Source organism: Blennius ocellaris, assembly GCF_963422515.1.
Source record: "Blennius ocellaris genome assembly, chromosome: 12".
Lineage (NCBI taxonomy): Eukaryota > Metazoa > Chordata > Actinopteri > Blenniiformes > Blenniidae > Blennius > Blennius ocellaris.
Genome location: NC_137661.1, coordinates 7,313,523 through 7,329,226, shown reverse-complemented (window position 1 = coordinate 7,329,226; position 15,704 = coordinate 7,313,523). Strand labels below are relative to the sequence as shown.

At 41.4% G+C, this 15,704-nt stretch overlaps 1 protein-coding gene across 4 annotated transcripts in view; it reads left to right on the top strand.

The window, feature by feature from the left end:
- Positions 1–790: 790 nt before the first annotated feature.
- ptprsa (protein tyrosine phosphatase receptor type Sa) overlaps positions 791–15,704 on the top strand; it is a 230,194-nt gene continuing 215,280 nt past the window's right edge. For 3 of the 4 annotated variants that reach the window (XM_080506753.1, XM_080506754.1, XM_080506750.1), the window contains exon 1: positions 791–972. The gene's annotated coding sequence lies outside the window, so the exon portion shown is untranslated. Of the gene's footprint in view, positions 973–13,239; positions 13,316–15,704 lie in introns of those variants that run through there. The other variant, XM_080506751.1, reaches the window with a different exon arrangement.

Here is a 15,704-nt window from a genome sequence, read left to right as displayed (position 1 = left end):
GCATGTGACTCTCTCCCTCCGTGTGCGTGCGTGCGCGCGTGTGTGTGTGGTGAGGAATGGGACACCCCAGAGGCAGGGCACAGCTTGCATTGGCCCGTTTCAGTTTCAGGCTACATCGCTTTACCTTCCATCACTGGTAAAGTCAGGCAGACGATGCTACTGGACTAAACTTTAATTAAGGCGGGGAAAACGGCATGACTTCATCATGGCAGGTGGCGCACTGAAAGACCATCGGAAACAAGTTGTGTGTCAGGCTGAAGCCAACTTTAAAACCTTCCGAAATGCAGCTCGACTAACGCAGGACAAATTGTTTTGACAATAGAGACGACGTGATTCATTGAATTCTGGAAAGACTCGATTAGACAAAAAAGAAAAGAAAAAAAAAAGCTTTCAACGGTGTAAAAATAACATTTCCCCTGACTAATGCAGTGCAACTTTAAACGTACGTTTTCTTTCTTCTTCTGAAATTGTGCTTGAATACGCCAGACAATAATTTGAAATCAATAAAATGGAAATAAAACAAATTGCCATAAAACAAGGCAAACGAAAGGAAGGAGAGAGGAGACGGAGAGAGCCGTGAGTTGAGGGGTGGCTGGAGAGGGAGGGCCGGACGCATGACATCATTCCCTCAGCTTCTGTGCACGGACAGAGCTCTGGTTTCTCCAAGTGCGCACGGCGGCTGCTGCTGAGGGAGCGACTCCTCCTGCCGTACCCAGGCGCGTCCTGAGCAACCTGCGCTCTTGGGTGGATTAGAGAAAGACAGAAAGAAAGAAAGAAGAAGAAAAAAAAAACCTTGTTCAACCAGGCAGAGGAATCTGCGTGCTCCGCTCCTCGCCGGACCTGCCGCAGGGACGCACAGATTCAACAAAAAAAATAAATAAAACGAGGATTATCGCTTGCTTTAAACATGAAGATGTAGGGGGGTTTATCAGCAGAGAAGAAAGAAGCTGGAACTCCGACGCTGACTGAAAGGTAGGCAGACTTCTCTGTCTTTTTTTGGGGGGGGGGATTTATTTATTTATTTTAGAGATAGTGCTACTTTCTCAATAAAAGCGGGTAATGTAAATCACAGTAGTCACGTTGGGCATTTGTAGTCTTTAAGCGCGCGAGCCATCCGCCGAATGAACACCTGCAAAGAGACGAAGGCAAGTGCCAGAAGAGGAGCATAATTTCAAAAATACTGCAAAGAAGCTCGCCCAAGCTGCCACGGAGCTTTGCGATGGAGCGAGATCTCTTGTGGTCCGGGACTCAGCGGGAGATCCGCAAAAAGCCACAGCTGGTATTACTACTGCTGCTGCTGGTGGTGGTGGTGGTGGTGGACAGTATCTGCTGCTGGATAACGAAAGATATCAATCATTGGGAACGACGGCCGTAACAGACACGGCTTCCCTCTCTCGGTTCTCCCACTGAGAATCATTTACAATTTTAATCTCATTTGAGAACCCTGGGTGGTTCTTGTAGAAGAGAGGCGAAGGATGCGCTCTTGGTCATTTCTTATACTCGCTTAAACGCCGGGGCTTTGAAACATAAAGCATATTTCTGAATCACCTTTTTTTTTTTTTTTTCCCTTGCCCTGGGCGGGCGTGTGCGCGCGGGCGCACATAAATATGTGTGTGTGTGTGTGTGTGTGCGCGCGCGCTCAGATTGGGGAGGGGGATCCTCTGGAGGGGGGGGGGATTCACCAACCAAGTCAATCGTGTGATGCCTTACATTAGGATCTATACCTACAAGAACATGCCCGCAGAGTCCGTGCCTCGTCTTGCAGACATCGACTCCTGAATGCCATCCTCAGTTTCCGCTCCTCTCGCCGTGTGCGCGCGGGTGTCCTGATTGGCTCGTGCGTTGTTGGAAAAGCCAGTGTTCTACGTATTTGGACTTTGCAGGAGTAGTTCTGGTCCACAGCTGCTGATAGGGTTTGCTTTTGCGCATCGCGTTGTCAGTAGCGTGCAGAAGGGAGAGTTGGGTTGATTCCGAGGTGCGCCACTCGAGCTTTTTTTTTTTTGCACAGTCCAGTCGAGGTGGAGTCAGCACAGAAATGACACCGACTTTTTTTTTTTTGTCTTAGTGCAAGTGATGACCTTGTTGAATGCTGGAAACTCCGTGGCGAAACAAAATGCGCTCCCGTCGCGTCCTGTCGTCAATCCAAGAATTTGGAAGATTTATTTGTTTTGTCGTTTAATGTCCAATCAACTAAACTAAAGTTTGATTATCTCAAGCTGCAAAATTATTAAACGTTTCAACTTTTTTTTTCACTTCTGCCGGAAGCTTTTTTTTTGTGGCACAGCCGTTGTGGCATTAAATTACCAAAGATAAGACACTCGTGTGGGAAAAAAAACAAGCCCTTTCGCCTTTTACAACATTAGTATTTACTATCATGGTGCATGAAGAATTTTTCTGAAATCTGAAGAGTACGCACTATATTGTTATCTTTTTATTTTGTGTTGACATATTTGCAACAGCACAACACAATCCCGTCTGCAATTTTCTGGAAGTTGTGTATTTTTCATCTTTTCCGCTTCCTGTTTTGATTGCAATGAGCGCATCTCGGGTCCGCAAAGCTCATAAAAGTAGAGGAGAGAACAATATCTCGCCCGCGCTCCGGTTGTTATAAGAAAATGGCTTTATTCATTTTTCTCTGTACCAGTGGTAACTTAGTTATAGCTTTTTTTTTATGGTGCCTGGAAATGGCTTACAGGCTTGCAGTGCTATGTAATGTAATCAAATTTATGATGTTGCTGTGTATTACAATTCCCAGTTATGCTCCGTCATATGAGAAATTTAAAGTGACTCTCTCCACACACACCCTTCCCATTCCACACATGTACAAAACAGACTTGCCCTGGACCATCAGAGCAAGGCAGGTACCGTCCACCACTGGGTTGCATGAAAGGGAATGCACACCCTCAGACTGCACCAAACCTCACTGGAAATCCTCTTTAAATCACATTCAGATGCATGGTACCAGAGATTTATTCTGGCAGCCAGTCATGTGCTTTTTGAGTTTTGCCTTTTCCATATTTCATACACATTCTTGTTCTTATTATTTCAATAGCAGTAGAAAGTTTGGTCTCCTGCAAGGAAGACAGTAAAATATGTGGAGCTGAACCACAGTAATGAAACAAATGATGTAATGCATAAGAGGCTGCATACAGCTCTACTCACAAAGACACAGATTTGCATTCATTCACTCCTTGCCTTTGTGATGCTCCATCTTTTTATCCATGACAGCACCCACAGGATTTTAGGCAACAATTTGTAAGATGTTAGTATTTCAGTTTTAATCAGAGATCTAATCTCAGCTTCACTTTAGCATGTTTCAGTCCATTTTTTTTTTTTTTTTTTATATTAAGATGTGTTACCACCCACTGATCACTACAGCATGTGAGAGTCATTCATCGTCTGCTGGTGGAAAGACAGCCATTACAGGAGCCCTTCCGTCATACTTAATGGGCTGGACACATTTTATGAACCGTCTCCACACCTAGCATTCATTCACGGAGCAATCAAATACCCATGTTGAACAGCCAGAGACTGCATGTATATATATATATATTTAATTGTCACACACACTTAAAAAACTGGATTTGTTTTGAAGAACAAGTACACAACCCATTCAAAACCGCAATAGCAGGAGGGGAGGGATTAAATAAAATTGTAAACTGAGGATTCTTTAGCAATACACTGATCAGTACCTTAGTATCATATGTCATGTGCAAGATGGAATGCTTCTTTTTCACACCAACTCGCACAAAAGACCAATTTTACAAAACATTCCCTGAAATAGCTTCCATAATTTTTAGAGTGCAGAGGATCATAGGTCAACTTTCAGTGAGGTGAATCCTCATTATAGAAATGTACCATTTAGTCTTTCCCCTCTACACTTTTTAGCCTGGCATCAATCAGCCAGACTCTTCGTATGTATGAGACGGATGATTGGATGGCATGTCCCAGCATCCCTTCTTTGTTCTCGCAGCAATGCACTTCAATCATGCTTACCTGTCACCAGTTGGGCAGTCAGGATGGTTTCAGGTAAGACAAAGAAGCCAGCGCTGCGAGAAAAAAAATGGATGATACACATGCGTCAACATGCATAACGACAGAGGTGGGCTTGCTTAAAGACACACATGTATATAAATTATAGTTACCGGTACATTTACAAGATGATCTATGCATCACATCCTGCCTTCTCTGTATGCTACACAATACCAGTGTTAACCATATCATCAGTGCAACTTGGAAATGGATGTGAAAAATGACATCAGTTTGTTAAAGAAACCAAGAAAGAAAGAAATACCATTTTATTAATACACTTCAAAAGCTTTTATTTTCTGCTCATGTGCATGCACCTCAACACTCTAATTACCATGAGGGTTTGTGTTAGTTGTCTTTTCCAGACCAGCAGCTGTGTGTTTTTTCCTCTCCCTGCCTTTTCCCCTCTGCCTGTGGCATAATTTGAAATTCTAAGTAGGGACTGTCAATTTCAGAACATTCAATTTCTTACAATCCTCACCTTGCACCTCTTGAGCCACATGCTAATACACCAGAGTAATTTGTTTTCAGTGTATGTAAGTTCTCAGGGTGAAAGTAAGATGCCTCTCCATTGCTATCTGTAACCAAAACTTCTGTATCTGTTATGTGACGCTTTTGATTGCTGTGTTTATTAAAGAAAATGGAAGAAGCGATACCAAGACATGGGAGAGTTATTATAATTTTATTCTTGTTTGTTTGTTTTTTCCTCACTCTCCAGGTTATGTCCAGCTGTCGCAAATTGTACAGTAAATCTTATCAGGAAGCATTTTGTTCCTCAAGTCGAGACGCAAATGAGTTCTAAAATATTCTAACAGCGAAGAAAAAAAATAAATTATCCTTGCATCTTTTGAACACTGGTTTGTCATTTCAAGTGGTTCTTTTTAAGCTCTTTAGAGAAAGTCCTGACTGTCAGAATGGGGGCAAAATGCACTATTCACAAGTTTTCCATGAACATTCTGCCCTGGTTTGGGCCCACTGTTGGAGCTTGACACTTTAATGGCTTTGATATGTACACATTTTCCCGTGACATGTCAAGACGTCAGTGAGGGCAAAGCTAGGTGATCCAGGAATGATGTAAAAAATTCTCTTCTGTTCCCCAAGAAGTAAAAAGAGTTGTTGTGAAAGATGAGGGTAAAAGCTTCAGGGCTCTCCTTCCCATGTCTAATGTGCCGAGCTAAATTTAAAAACACAGTTCCATTAAGCAAATGTCGGTGTAGGTTTGCCAGCCACAATCCCAATCAAAATGGGGCAGTTTTGAGCTTGATAAGATTGGATGGCAGCGTGAATTGAGATACGTTTATTTTTCACTTTTATTTTTGCTTGGAAAATTGTTGTTTATTTTTTGTGAAAAGTCACGATAAAGAAAAATGTGAAACCATGTCATGGTTCAGTGTCACAGGTTAGAAGACCGCGCCATAGTCATTACGAGACGTAGTTCAGGTTAAAGCCTCGCGTTAAGAATTCTACAGCTCTTTACTCAAGGATAATTGCAGTGGTAATGTGTGTGCTTACAGAATGTGAGATTATGCCAACAAATAATGTGTGCAGGTGTAGTACACAGTCTGAGGGGATATAGTGCAAAAGAAGCCGAAACAAACCACTTGTTCCAGCAATGTATTTCGTTTCTGGAAGCAATATTTTTCTATGATACATTTTTAATGCTAAAACCTATTTCAAACAGCAATTTGGGAAAGACAAAACACAATTTGCAATCAGGTTAAAAGCCAGATATTTTTAAAAGGCGCTGTACTTGTGTTTGTAACTGATAACATCGTTGTCCACCATAAAGGACACGAGGTGTTGCTCATACTTAGGCAAGTAAATCCTTAGTGGTGAGGGTGAGTCATTTGGTTGACTCAGTTCATCTTTCATGACGTTATATGCTTTCCAACAATGCCTGAACCTCAAGGCATCTTCCGATTTTCTTTTTCTCAATCGGTCAAATTTGCAAAGCCCTTCCATCCAGTTGTGTTCTAGCTTTATCGAGACAGTTGGTACCAAGGGAGCAAGACGAGCAGAGGGTATATTAACAGCATCACCTCATAAGGAAAAGTTTCCTGGTTCAAACCTGCTTGTCAGCCGATTGATGTGACTTGTTTGCATATAGTTTGCATGTTCTCTCTGTTCCTGTACGAGCTTGACTTCCCATCAAAGGCCGTGGGTATGAATTGGTGACATTATTATTAATGTCTTTCTCTTTCTTTGTGTGAATCTTGTGATGGACTGACAACTTGTGCATGGTGTACCCAGGACAACCTGGGATCGGCTTTAGGCACCCACAACCCTAGAATAGGAAAAGTAGTAATATATCATGAAGGAGTGGGAACAATCAGAATGCTTGATGTTTGGCTTGCCACAAGAAGAGCATATAGATCAGGCTTAACCTGACTAAATATAATGTTTGAACTTTGGTTGTTTTTTTTGTTGTTGTTTTTTGTTTTTTTTACAATAATCTGCTTTTTGAATGACTGTGTGAGTGGCTCACAGCTGTTACATACGTAGTGTGTGTCAATGAATAAAAGTATCTCATATCTCAAGAACTTATTTTTAAATAAAATATAGTACTGATACTGTATAGTTTACTATGTTCTTGTTTGAATGTATGGTATTTTACTCAGTATTGCAAAGTATTGTATACAGAATTGGGACACATAAGAAAATAAAAATGAACAAAATGCAATAATTAGATGTTCCATGATACAAAAACCTATGATGTAAAAATGTATTAAAAAAAACACGGCTGAAGGAAAGCGCTGGCATATCTTTCCGTTCATCACCAATTGAATCTGACAGATCTAAACTACTAACAAGCTGTCCACGTTTGCCAGCTTGGCGGGATGTTTTCCGGAAAGCAGACAATTAGGAAATTTCCCACTGGATGAGACAGATGCAAATCTCCTCGGGGAGAGCATTTTGCAAAGGGTTATTCGCCACTGCGGCCGCTTTACGCTCCCAAGGGTTGTAACTCCTGAAGGTCACGATAGCATTTCACCCCCCCCCCCCCCCCCCCCCCCCCTTGTCTTGCTCATGACAACTCCGGTGGGTATCGCCGGATGTTTCCCGCCAAGCTGGCGAGTGGAGGCTGATGATGGTAGGGGTCAGTGAGGCTAATGCATAGTGACAACAGCAAGAATAACAAAACACTGTCTTGTCTTGCCTGTTTACTCCTACCTTGCATCATAGTCACAGGAATCATAAAGAATGAATGATTTGTATAGTTTCTTGGATAGCCATTTATGTTTGATTCAGCAGTGCAGTGTAAGGGGCCGGCTGCCGTCGTCCGGATGCGTGGTGGGACAGCGATGGGGGGGAGTCGGTGGGCGGGTGGGTGGTCGAAAGTGCAGGTGAGACGAAGACAGAGATCAGCAGCCAGAATTAAGACAGAGAGAGGGGAACATTGGTGGTGGCCTTGTACATTTCATCTACAGGACCTAATAAAACCCTCACAGGCCCACATTGATCTCTCCCAGAATAATCCATTTAGACTGAGCGTGCCTGGCCATGTGGGGCCTCTTCAATTATTTATGGGAGAATGCTGTGCAAGCTTCCGTTGGGATGCAACAGTGTGCCCTGGGAAACCTGTGAACTGCAGATTGCAGGAGAGCAGGGGAGATGCTACATTTGGGCAAGGAGAACAGGTGGACAGAAAGAGATGACTTCTAAGAGCGAGTGATGAGGGACAGGTGAAGAAATGAGATGTGGGGATGCAGGGCAGCTTAAAGGGAGGCGGTACGGTTAGAGGGAAACAAAAGGTCATGACGGGTAAAAATGGATGAGGAGGGAAGGAGCAAGAACAAGACCAAGGAAGAGCATAAAGACAAGAACATGAAGAGAGAGTTTTAGGTTTACGTGTAGAGGTCTGAGAGAAGGGGGGCATTGATAGAACTGTGAGAAAATGATGCTGGGAGAGAAGAAAGGGTGAAAAGAGGTAAATGTAAGGTAACACTATAAATTACAGGAAGGAAATGGATGGGTAAAAGAGCACAGAGAGGTAATTGAAAGAAAGATGTGAGAGAAAGAAATATGTGGAAAGGAGCAAGTCAAAGATATTGGGGCGTGTATGAAAGTGAGGCAGAGGAAAATTGTGGAAAAGGTGGAAGTATTGAAAATAACCGAAATACAAAATGTAAAAGGAAAGTAAGAACAGCTGAAAGAAAGAAAAAAAAAAGGATGTAAAGAAGGAAGGTGAGAGGGAATAAGAGATTATCTCGATGAACATCATAGGTAGAATTATAGATGAGAAAGGGTAGAAGAGTTGACTGGAAATGAGGCAGGAATAGATGGATAGGAAGAGGGTGGAGGATGGGACCTTTTTAAAGCAAGTCATGAACATCTATTGATCATGGCAGAGTTATGGTTGCCATTGTGCTAAGTGGAGACATGCCAGTGTGACTGCCTGCACAGTCGATCATTATTTCTGCTGCACTCACCTTTTGTTATGCATTTAAAAAAAAAAAAAAAAAATCCTTTTCATGCGGTGGTGCGCCTTGCAGGACAACGTCAAAGGAAATCTTGCAGAACAGTTTGTCACTCCTCTTTTTTTTTTCTCCAACATGTGACAAAAAAAAAAGATGATTTGGGAAAGTTTTGATTCCTTTGTCAGCCGACATCATTTATAATTTCAAGGCTGAAAGTGTGATCATTCATCGCAGCACACGGGAACTGCCCACGGTGAGCTACACATCCTCAACCCCATCCCCCTGTACTCGGTCTATATTCTGCAATTATTCGTTCACACGGCTCTCTTTAATCCACCCGGATTTGTCTTACCTGATTTCCTTGCCGTAATTCCAAGCAACCTAATAGTCTTGTGACGCATGATTTCTCCTCTCTCACGGAACTAGAATTAAAAAAATTCCATCCGTGTGGTCGACAGATAATAATATAGAGCGCATTAGTATGGTCGTGAGGGCAGTTTTACCTGTTTGTAACCTTGTATCAGGTCTTTCCTGCTCCTGGTTAAGTTTTGGTCAAACGTGTCAATCAGGTGAAAACATCCTCAAAGGAAGTAATCATACGTTTTTATTGGGTACTACATCGGTAATGTCAAACAGCCTTGTCAGATGGGCTAAACGGTACGGTAATGGAACTATTAACTAACCATAATGTACCAGTAGATTTTTCCTTTAATTAGTGCGATTCCATTTCCTACCACTTGACGTTCTCCCAAGCAGCCACCAAGGATTTATTGTTTGTCCACGGACATTGATTATCGGATTCTAGTAATTGTTTTGCCTTCGCTTGATTAACAAACCTGTGTTTTCTCCAGAGGCGAGCTCAATATCAGCCTTTAAAGGCAAGACAACAGCCAAACTTTGCACGCTAAAGGAGTGTTTACTACAATTACAATGGGCAGTCACGGGGAGGGACAGAGGAAGGCTAAAACTTTCAGTGCTTTTCCTGCTGTTTGTGTTTTTTTTTAATTAAGGAAGAACATGGCTTTCCATTACTAAGACTGCTAATTTCATTATGCTCAGGTGAGGGCATCGTTTGAATTGTCAAACGTACACAAATCATTTATGGTGGGTGGTCCCTCGGGCTCATGCATCCAGGTGCTTTGTGTTTGATTCATGTTCAGCTCTGTGCCAGATGATTGATGATGGATGTACGGGTGGATGTGTAAACCATGGCATTACCGGAATGTCAGGAATTTGAGGAGCCATCCACCTTTCTTGATCTTTTTTTTTCCCTCTCTTTCTTGAGGCAGGTTTTTCGAGATATGAGGCATAAAGTAGTGTGTATCCCAGCTGTTGAGGAACAGATAAACATTGAGAAAGCAAAGGTGGGGCATAGAGAACCTTTTATGTTTGGAGTTTTGTAGGATTTGGGGGAATATAAGTGGGTTATAAGCATGTTTTTGTATTAATCATTTTCTGTATATTTTACATTGTAAATGCTACGAGTCAGACCTGCACTTTTGAATTTGCTTCCTTTTATAAAAATAGTAAAGGGAACCCATCATCCTTTTTATCGTCCCCACACAATGACCGAACACTTATTCGTCCCGGGAGAAATGGATGGGAAAGATCTGGTGTTCCTTTTAGCTGTCACGCAAAGGCCACTGTTCACATATTTATGTGGTATGAACACTTTATCACTGCAGCTGTATTGTTGTTGTTCTGGCAAAAATTCCAAAACTGTCTGTAAAGCTCATACAATCTATCGAGCAGTTGTTGTTATTGTTGTACAGTTAATTAGAAATGCTTAACTCAAGATATATATCCAGGATGAATTCAGATAAAGGTGCTTCACCGCAATGACTACCAACAGCCCCTATCTACTGTGCGACTTGTGTCATTGACGTTTACCCGCTTGCTGTCCAACAGTTTGTGCTGCTCGCTCAAACCAGTTGGTGAGGCAGGAACAGGATGCTGAGGGAGAGGAGGAACGAGGTCTACTTAAAAGTAATTTATTTCTGCTGTCGCTTTGTTGGGTGAAGAGGAAGTGACAAATGCGAGCTGGTTGTTTATGAGCCCTGGCTAAGTGCTGGCAGGGCTGCTTTTCTCTGAGGTAGTTGGCTCTCTGTTTAATTCATGTCCTTGGGAGGCGCATTGCTTTGTGGCATGGTGTGTGGCAGGGGAGCTAATGAGAGGTGAACCTATCTGCTTCTTATTCTCCATCTGCCTTCCACACACTTTCCCCATCTTTTCTCCTGCTTCTTGCACCTGTCCCTCTTACTTTTCCTCTCCCGGTCTCTCTTTTCACTTCTTTTACACCCTTCCTTGTTCTTTTCTTTCCCCACTTCACTTTTCAGTTTTAGCCCTTTGAGCTGTGGAAAAGCAAGACTTGTGCAGAAACTCTTTATTTCGATTGCTCCAAGCTTGCTCTGGTTATCTGGAATTGAAACGGGGAAACGGAGAACCCATCTTGCCGTCACTTTCCGCCAAATAAATCAGCCAGACTTTTGACAAACCCCAAATAGGGCTGCCGATTTTTCAAAGCTGTCTCGTTCATCACTTTGATTCATCCTTCATGAGATGTATGGCGTGTTTCCTTCAATGTCTACACACACACACACACACACACACACACACGCACACACGCACACACACACACCATCGGTCAGTTATTTAGCAGGGCATGCCAGATCACTACATTAAGTTGTCAGAGTGTTTGATAAAGGAAATCCCATCAGGGCAGTTTGAGTGCCTGTTGGCTCTGAAAACACCCAAGAAGACAGACAGGAGGACAAGTAGGTGAGCTGAAATGTCAACCTCTTGGTCACCTCAGCTCAACTACATCGTCTCCATTCTCCTCACCTGACTTGTGTACTTTTTGTAAGGACTTTTTTTGGAATTGACAAGAAGGAAAAAAAAAAATCCTTATCTCGCTGCCTGCTCCTGGTTTCCGTCGTGAGTTCATTACATCCCCTGCCCTTCCTTGTACTTTGTTCAGTTTTTTTCCTCGTTGCCTTTTAAGCCATCACTCTCTCTCCGCCTTACCTTCTCTCAACACATCCCCTCTTGCAGCAGATTTGCTGTGTTGTTGTTGCCTGTCCCAATTATCTGTTTTACTTGTTTTTATGTTTAGTATTTGTTTATACTTACTTTTTAAATTTTGAAATCAAAATCTCAACTGTGACAATTCTGAAAATCAAATGTTTATCTATTATAGCTATAAACAATTGTGTATGATATCTATTGTAGGCTTTACTGATATTCAGCTTTAATACAAACATTTTACAGGGATATTGAAATGTTAAATGTACCAGACTAATTAGCATAGTTGAATGAATGTGTTCTTTTTATTTAATTTTTAAAGCTTATAAAATAACGCCTATATAATGGTCCTAGTGGTTCTCAATGGGGAATATTTATGAACTAAAATGCATATATTCAGTGCCAATTTTTGAGTGAGCTGAGACCATTTCTAAAATTCTAACAATGTGTTCATCAATCCTGACGTCACCTAGCTTGTATACTACATAACCAATCTCTCAGCATCATTTACAAAAGATCTTTAGTGGTTTCTAAATGACATACTTAAAATTAGTGATATTTCAACCAAATGTACTCAATTATTTACAATACTGTATACATAATTGTTAATAATTAATAAGGAAATGATGAATCCCTTCCCAGTGATCATAGTACATCCTGTTTCAGTTAGACCAGTGTGGGTTCAGGCAGCGCTTCCTCCATTACTGAGATATCGGTACATATCCATTTGACACTACAGAGATAAGCCTGGCAGTGGAAAGCTTTCTTACTGCTATCCTCCGCTTTGCAGTGCATGAAGAATTTTGTTTGAGTGACACTTCTGTATGTCCTCACTACATTCAACTACTTCAACCCTCAGAAAACGGTAATACATTTTCACATAGATCTTAAGATAGCCACCTGAGATATACCTCTTCACCTCGACACAATGTATTTCCATCCATTTCTCACCTTAACTCATAAATCTGCCACAATTGTGATGCTTGTTTTTCGCTTATTTTCTGGCCAACATAATTCATCTTAGTCTGCCTAATTAACATATAATCTGCCATTATAACCACACGCAACTTGTTTTATGTGTGTATGAAATCTCTAGTTTATGGTGCATTTTTGAAATTTGAGAACTACAATTAGCTATTTCAGTCCTTTCAGTGATTTCAGCCATTATCGGCTGTTTTGGGTATTTTAAGTATAATATAATAACACCAGGCATCGTAACTTGAGATTTTTGAACCATTCTTCTATGTAAGTCTCAAAGTTGTCACTTCAAACTGCGAGATGCGAGTCCTTTCGAAAGTTTGTCGGCTGGGCAACATAGTATAATAGTCTAGATAGTTTAAAAATATGTATGTATAATTTTGTCATAGCTGCACTGAACTCATTCAGAAGAGTCAAAGGCTCAAATGCAGCTTCAGAGCAGCAGGTTGCAGCCGTATGACAGGAGCAGACGGGGTGTTCAATACAAGTTAAAATGCTTTCGTTCAAGTTGCTTGTACAATATAGTGAGCACATAATAAATAACGCGTAAATATAATTCTGTAGATTTAAAAATACGATCTTGGAGATGGTGACTGCAGCTCTTTTAGCTGTCAAACACAGGTTTTCAATGTGGATCTATGGTGTAGGCTTTTCTCCGCTTTGTCATGCATGAGCGTTTGGCTCTTTGGTGAGTCTCATTTGGCCATGAGAGTGAATGTGTGTGTGTGATTGTCTCTCTCTCTCTCTCTGTTCTAGACCTGCAATACACTGTCTTGTCCTCTTGCCCAATGTCAGCTCGGGAAAGCTCCAGCCTCGCGTCAACCTAGCCAGGATAAAGCAAGCTTAGAAGATGAATGGATGAATGAATGGTAGGTAGCATGCCACTGAAACTCTCACTTGCTAATGCGCAGATGTTTTTCTTTGCGTCTTTTTGAACAAAATGAAGAAATTGAACACACTTTTTATATAAGATGTTTGCAAAATCTCCAGATGCCAGTCATACCTAGTAAAATGAGCTGGTTTGAAACAAAGCTGAAAACAAAGAGGGTTTGGAGTTTAAAATGTGACCAAGTAAAAAGTACTGTTTTTGTGATGTGATGTCAATATAATTACTAATAATTAAAAACAAAAACAAATCATCTTTCATCACACATCACATAAGTGAATCTTTCATTCTGCAGTCCATTGGTAAACTTTTTTTTTTTTTTACCCCAGTATGTCACTTCCAAAAATAACCCTTAAGTGTGCAGTCTGTCATGGGACCCTACAGTATATCCTGCTCCTGGGTCAAACGCCAGTCCCACTTAACATCGATAGTCACCTGCCATGTATTTTTCATGCCACTGAGTGCTTCTGCCCTTTTTTTCCCCTCCTCTCTCCTGCGTTCCCTTCTTTCCTCTTCCCCTCCCCCAAACCAGCCTGTCCTGTCACTCTGAGATGTGGCTTTAACCTCTGGTGCAGTTTTTCACTGGCGCTCTTTGTTTTCGTCTATTGTTCTTAAAAGCGATTATGACCATCAGACAGGCCCATTAAATATTTAGCAGAGCTCGGGCTGCTGCTTTCGCTGGCTTCACAGGAACACGCACCACAGATGTTCAAAGTGTGTCTCTCTCGCGCTTTCTGCTGCAGACATGTGTGCGGACAGTTTGAGGGGCAGCCGCTCAATTAAATAAAAGCTGCTATTTGACACGGAGTATCATGTATGTTTGAAGGGCATTGCTCCGGCGCTTCTGTCTCTTTATCCTTTAGATACTGCCATGCAGACCCTCTGCCTGTTTGTTGTGCACACCTGCCTGCGGTGTATTTCTGCTGAAGTGTATGGTTGGTCTCTGTGCAGTATTTACAACCATAATTATTTCCTTGTCTCCTGTGCAATGTGTATTTTTCAGTGGCTGCCCCTCAAATTACTTTGCTGTTCAATACAGGAGAATTTATATGCAAGTCCATCCTTCATTTGCACTGCTGAAAGAACTGAAATGATCTGTTGCTCAAGAGAACAATAAATAAACTTCCCTGCTATTGATTTATATTTTTTTTTTTAAATACTCGGGGACAATGGCGTCAAAGATTATCTCTCACTTGACTGCTACATTTAAAATATGAAGTTCAAATCCAAGCAACCTCACCACTGCACCTTTGTCTGAGGAAAGAAAACACATTTTGTCTTGTAAATGGATGCTCTTACATTGTTTTCTGTTTGTTACTTCTCTTTTTTTGTGGGTATCTTACACAAATGAAGTGATATATTGAGCACTTGTAGTTGTTATTTCAAGCATGTCATGTTTATTGTAGGATTCGTGTTTAATTCTTCAACGCAAAGTGTTTGATAGAGGGGTTTTTTTTGTTTGTTTTTTTTTATCAGTTGAGAGGATGTAAAAAAATTCATTGCTGATTTCGTTGTGTCCCTGCAGTGTCACACCACTATGTGGTCTAAAGCTGTTGCCATTCAGAGAGGTTTTAGCAGAGTGAGCAACCAGGGGTTCAGTGTCTCGCTCAAGGATGTTTTGGCTGTTTTTCGAGATGAAATGTGACATGCCAGTTATGAGACTTCCACTTTCGTGTGCGCACCCTGCCAGTTTGTCGTCTTGCTTTTACTGCATGAGACGCAAAATAATGGGATATCATGGTATCATTTCGGGCTTCATTTTGCGTAAACAAATCAATTAAACAATGCAGTGGTTGTTGTTTGTAAATTGCCTGTAGTTCTGAATGTGAATGTCTGTGACAGTCTGTCTCTCTGTTTGCCCTGTTGTGGACTGGTGTCTTGTCCAGGGTGGATGTTTTCCCTCTGCAGTCATAAGTTAGATGAAGCAGTATATAAGTCTGGCAAATGGACGGAAGTCTAATCAGGCACTTTTGTCCTTTTTCAGGTCAAAGTGTCTTTCTTTTTATTCCACTGAAACAAACTGCCATGTAATCATCAAATGTTGAATCATGTCTTCCATCTTTATTGGTGAAAAGTCCTTGTCTCTGTTGACTTTATATATTTTATAAAGTACTGCCAATTCTCGGCTGGTAAAGATTCCTCACCAGTTCTATTGCAAGCAGATGCAAACCTATCCAGTAAGCTACAGAGAACTTCACCAAAAGTTTTGACCCTTTTTTTCCAGCACTGGTTTATGTTGTTTACACATGTTGCAAGGGCTTTTTCACTCACGCTCCATTAAAATATTACAAAATGGTTATGAAACGGTTAATAATCATTATATTAATAACCATTGGCCTACTCAACTGACCCACGGCCATGCACAGGATTAA